Source organism: Spermophilus citellus, assembly GCF_964194105.1.
Source record: "Spermophilus citellus genome assembly, chromosome: 5".
NCBI lineage: Eukaryota > Metazoa > Chordata > Mammalia > Rodentia > Sciuridae > Spermophilus > Spermophilus citellus.
The window spans coordinates 146,379,296-146,385,371 of record NC_138186.1 but is presented as its reverse complement, the minus strand read 5'-3'; positions in this window follow the sequence as shown (position 1 = coordinate 146,385,371).

Here is a 6,076-nt window from a genome sequence, read left to right as displayed (position 1 = left end):
GCTATTTTATTCTATTTGAGTGGGGGCGATAGTAGTAAATACTGGTATAATTTACAGTGAAACTAGTATACTCATTTTGGGGGTAATTTCTTGTGAATTGCTTTTCAAACTGTTATATAGTACATGTCACATTCTATAAAAGTATAGATCCTTTGACAGACTTTCATCTCTTTTATGAGAAAAGTATTTTTTAAAATTCCTAAATGAAAAAATATATATATATTATAATGGGGAAAAAAGCAAAATTGAAATAGCCAAGGGTAAGGTAATAGTCACTGCTCTCAAAGGATTATACAAATGTGTACTCCTACCAAATGTGAATGAAATACCTATTTTTATGCCCTAGCTAATTCTGACTGATACCAACCAGTCTTTGTAGGTAAAACACACTTTAATGCTTTTGTTTGTTTTTCTTTAATAATTAGTAATGTTGAGCATTTTATAAATATATATATATATATATATATATATATATATATATATATATATATATATATATATAGTCTTTATACTTCCATGATTTAATTAACCTGGTCTTTTGTCCATTATTATCTAGGGTGATATCTTTCTTACTGATTGTTACCTTTATCTGCCTCGAGCTACATAAAATTTATTTTATAATTTCTTGCCTTTTGACTTAGTTTCTTTCCACACAGATGTTTAAAATGTTTATAAAGTGAAATTTATTTATTGTTTCTTTTCACTCTTAAAAAGTCCAGTTTTCCCCAAGAAATACATTTTCATCCATGTTTTTTTCTGGTATTTGGGGAATTCATTGTTTTCATTTTTACATTTAATTCTTCATCTAAATTTTGTTTTTAAATAAAAATGAGATAGCTTATTTTGTCTTTGTTTTCTACAGCTGCTTAAAACATTAGAAAACTAACTGGGCACAGTGACACACGCCTATAATCCCAGGGACTGGAGAGGCTAAGGCAGGAGGATTGGACATTTTAAACCAGCAACTTAGCAAGGTCCTAAGCAACTTAGCAAAACCTTGTATCAAATAAAAAATAAAAAGAGCTGGGGATGTAGTTCAGTGGTAAAAAGCCCCTGGGTTCAGTCCCTAATACCACAAACAAAAAGCTGACAAATTGCAGATTAATAAGAGAAAAAAAGGAACATACTCTTGCATTGTAGTTTCTAAAAGACTGCTTGTATGTACAAAAATATTATTGTTACATACTATTTTTGTATTAAGCCAGCATCTAAACTATTTTCCTCATGATTTCCAATTGACTGGTTTTCCCAGTATACAACTGTATCATCTATAAGTAAGAGTAATTTGGCATTCTTATTACCAATATTATACCTTTTCTTTTATTCCTCGTTTTCAAAGATGATGAATTGGTGTTATGTATTTCCCAAGAGCAATCAACCAACCCTGGTGACTGGGTAAATTATTTCACCCTTAGGGGGAGTTAAATTGAACTCCCTATACAATTTAAGAGGCAGTATTTCCATTGTGTTAACTAATTTCCTACATAATTGTGTTTCTTGATAAGTAACTCATATGTGAGTGGGGAGAACATGAGGTGAAGGGGTCATTCTATAAAATGGGCCTACCATGCCAATCCCCACATGCTTTCTTTTAAAAAGCAATTTACTTGCAGCCATGCCTGGCTTAAGTCAATAGGATATGCTATATTTCTCATCAAACAACCTGTTACTTACAGGAAAAAAGTAGGCCCATGGAACTCCTCCCTGCCAATAAGAACACAAGTTACCCTGAAGTGGAAGTCTTTTGTAACCTTTATAAGACCAGATACCAGGACTCAAGGACACAGGATGATTAAGAGCAAAGCCTCCACCCATGCCTAAGAACAAGTTCCAATTTGAATCAATCGGCCAAAGTGACCCAGAGTTGCCTTAGATCCTCAATACATCATTATAATAGTAAAATCTCCCCTTCATGGGGTAAGACCATATGCAGTGGGGACTTGAAAGTCTGATACAATCCTGCTGTTATTCAGAAGTCAAGGGTGGACCTGGGCAGTATTCTGGAAACTTTCCTGGGACCCCCAATAAAACAGGAGGGCAGGAGGGGTGCACCATTCCCTCTCCTATTTAAGAAGACTCTCCCGTTTTCCTTTCCCCATCCCTTATAATCAACTCATGCCTACTACTCTGAACAACACATATGAAGTCTTTCTGGCATGGTTACAAGAACCGGTGACTGAGGACATTTGTGATCACGTCAGCTCCATGAATGGCCTCACTCTGTAACATTATTTTTTCCCTTACATTATTGCTGGTTGCCAGAAACTCATGTTATTGCATCATCATTTCATGCCAAATTAAATAATTGAAGATCACCACTGTGTCACATTCTTGTGCCTACTAAGAATGTAAGTGGATGACTTAAATACTGAATGCTAGCTTTGTTCACAGTCTTTGATTAGCTTCACTGTATAGTGCACACTTCCTCTGCTTTGGACCCTTCTAGACCTTTATATTCTGGAACTTGAACCCTTTTCACCACTTTCTACCAGAGATACCAATCAGGAATGAATGAATGCATGAATTTACAAACCAATGAAGACAGGAGGGACATGAATGACCATCAACCTCTGCTATAGGCAGATGCTTGATGAAGTTTCTCTCACTGACCTTCATAGCTATCTGGTGGGGCTGGTATTGTACAGCCTTAAAATTAAGGTTAAGAATAGAATTATGTCAGGAAGAGGATGCCCTAATTAGTTACACAAGTGGAAATACTATCTCTTAGAGCCAAAAGGTAGAGAGAATTTAATCCTACACCCACAAGGCTAAGTGATTTACCCATGGTCACCAGGCTGTCAATCACCTTTTCCAAGTAAGGAAATGAGGGACAAGAAAGTTGAAGTTTTCCTTTAGGTAAACTAGAAACAAAAGAGGTATGTCTTGGGAATACAACTTAGTAGGAACTAAGAATGCAAATTAAAGAGGCAGGGCTGGGCCTTGAGGAGTTGAGGGGAAGGGACAGGGCTGGGACAGGTGAAGCCCACAGACTGAGCCTGTTGAGTTGGCACATGGACACCTGAGGCCTTGATGGTTCTGGGGCAGGAGCTCTGCTGGGAGATGGGTTTGGCTCATGAAGATAGGATGGAAAAGAGAGGAACCTTTTGCTTGTTAAAGTGAAACCCCTATTTGTGAAAATAATGAATGTTTAAATGGATTTAACTGAGTACAGAAACCCCAGAAATCAAATGAAATTATCAGACATCTGGTTTTGTGTGGCATTTGAAGAGGGATCATAAATAGCATTATTCAGGCCCTTGAATGCCAGGATGGGGACCACTTTGCAAGTAGATAAAGCTCAGAAAACTATATGTTGAGGGATTTAAACTCAGGTTTCACCTTTCTCAAAAGCCCATGTTTTATCCACTAAGGTATGACATCTCTAATTTCTTATATTAAAAAGTACCTCTAGACCTTTCACTTATCTTTTAACAATAGGAATATATGTCATGTTTTGTTTAACTTTGACTACCTGGTAGACACATCCAGAAATAACTGTAGGTGAAGTTGGAAATAAAATCTAAATAAGTTACCTATTGATTACTCATTTACTCATAATGCAACACTTTCTTAAAGTTACTATTTTAAAATACAAAAGGTATTTTCCTTTGTGGTTCATGAGAGCTTTCAAATTTTTTTGAATTTTTTTTTTTTTTTTTGAAACTCAGTGTACATCTTGTTTGGCTGATATACACCGAAACAGTTGCCTGGCCACATTTTATCTTTGTTCTTTTTAAATTATTATCTTTGTTCTTCAATAGTCATTTATCAAGTTGAACAGTAAATGCTAACCCATCTCTTTGTCCTCTCTCCCAGAAAGCAAAGCAATAAGAGGATTTCCAAGCTAGGCAAAATGGCACACCTGTAATCCCATGTACTCATGAGGCTGAAACAGGACGATTGCAAGGTTGAGGCCAGCCTCTGCAATTTAGCAAACAATGGTTTAGGAGAAGCATTTGCTGGAAATGTAGTTCAATAGTAGAGTGCTTGCCTTACATATGATATTCAAGGCACTTGGTTCATCCCCCAGTACTTAAAAAAAAGGAAAATAGAAGAAATTTTAAATTTAAAAGAAGATAAAAATGAGATATGAAAAATATTTTAATTAGACTATATGACTAATTACAAATCTGGTTCCTCAAAAAAATGTAAAGATAAATACTGAGCTAATTTGCTAAAAATAAAATAATAAAGCAAGGAAGAAAAATTCACTACTCAAAATAGTAAACTATACAAGAGAAACCACAGAAATAGGAAATTAATAAACCATAAAGGAATAACTTGCTCAATTCTATTCAAGTAAATATAAAAGCATGAACGAAATGGATGATTTTCCAAAGAAAGTAAAACTAAAGCTAGAGGAGAGAGGAGAGAAAAATCTGAACCAATTACCATAGAAAAATTGGATTGAGAAAATTCCAAAGAAATGCTCCCAGAAGCACTACCACTCTCCAAGAAAGCACCCAGATGATTCCTTTGAGAAATTGCTCTAACTCTTAAGAATCAGATAATCTCTGGGTCAAACAAGTTAATTTGTCCAACTGAAACGTTGGTTGCTGTGTCACGTGAACTTACACAGGCCATTGTTGCCCATTCAGTTCCCTTTTGGTGTCTGAAAGAGCCATAATGCCCTCATGGACCAGGACCCCCAACCCAGATCATAAAAATCAAGCAAGCATCTTCCAGTTCTCTTAGCTTATATTGGGTAAATGCACACCAGCAGCTAATGCACAGTCCTTCCCACTGACTTACTAAATTTGCACCAAATGCTCTCTGTGGGCCCACCCTCACCCTACATGGGGGAGAGAAAGCAGAGAACAAAACACACAATGACCCTGACCTCCTAGAATTTATATTCTATGACATAGACAGCAGAAACAAAATAAAACATGCCTATTAAATGATGCTAAGTGTTACAGAGACAAGCTAAGCCAGGAAAGCTTGTTGGTGGGGACAGGGGGTGCCTCTATTTGGGGTGGTCATGAGGAATCCACTGATGAGGTCATCTTTAAGCAAAGATGGAAGGAAGTGAGGAGTGAGCTTAGACAGCTCAGGAAGAGAATTCAACAGAGGGGACCATTCTGGGTGGGGATGTATCTGGCATGTTCAAGAAATGGAAAGAAGTCAACCAGGCTGGAGTGAGTTCTGTAGGTTAGGAGAGTTCTAGATTAATTTATAGGAGATGGGATTAGATTAGAAAGGGCCTAGTCAGAGAAGTTTCACTCTCAATCTGAATGAGATGGAAAGACATTGTAGGGTTCTGAGCAAAAATTCTAATTTCACATTTAAAAGGCACACTCTGCTCATGATGCAAAGGACAGTGGCAGAGGTTGGGAGACCAGACAGGAGGCTGTGGCCACAATCCATGTAAGATATCATGGTAGCAAGGACTCAAGCAGTTGCAACGGAGAAAGTGAGAACTGGTGGGATTCTGGTTATGCCCTGAAAATCTTTCCAGAGTCAAAACAATATACACAAACATACTTGGATATGGACCTAATGATTGGTGATAACCAGTAGAGTTTTCAAGGTCAAAGACATTGGACAGAACAATCAATGCAAAATCAATAGTCTCTTATCCAGAAAACTATGAGCAAGAGCAGAAAGGGTTAACTTAATGAAACTCTAAGTCTTTTGAGTGGAGATTTTTAAAAAAGTAGTTGATTACTATTACAAATATCACAAAACGCTTGGGACCAGAAGTGTTTTGGAATATTCAAAAATACAAAATGTGATATCTTGGGGATAGGACCCAAGTCCAAACACAAAATTTATTTATGTTTCACATATGCCTTATATATATTCCCTGAATGTAAATGTATTATAACATTATTAGTGCCCCTGCATTTTGACTATGATCCATCACCTGAAGTCAGGTATGGAGTTTTCTACTTTAATTCACGACAGTGTTCAAAATGTTTTAGATTTTGGAACATTTTATATTTAGGTTTTCAGATCAAGAAGACTCAGCCTATTAAGTGTAAGTGTTCATAGTCCAAAAATTTATAGAAATTAAACTTGAATTAGTCATTATGCTTATTGTCTATGGTTGAATAATGAAGTTCCTTCTTTTCTA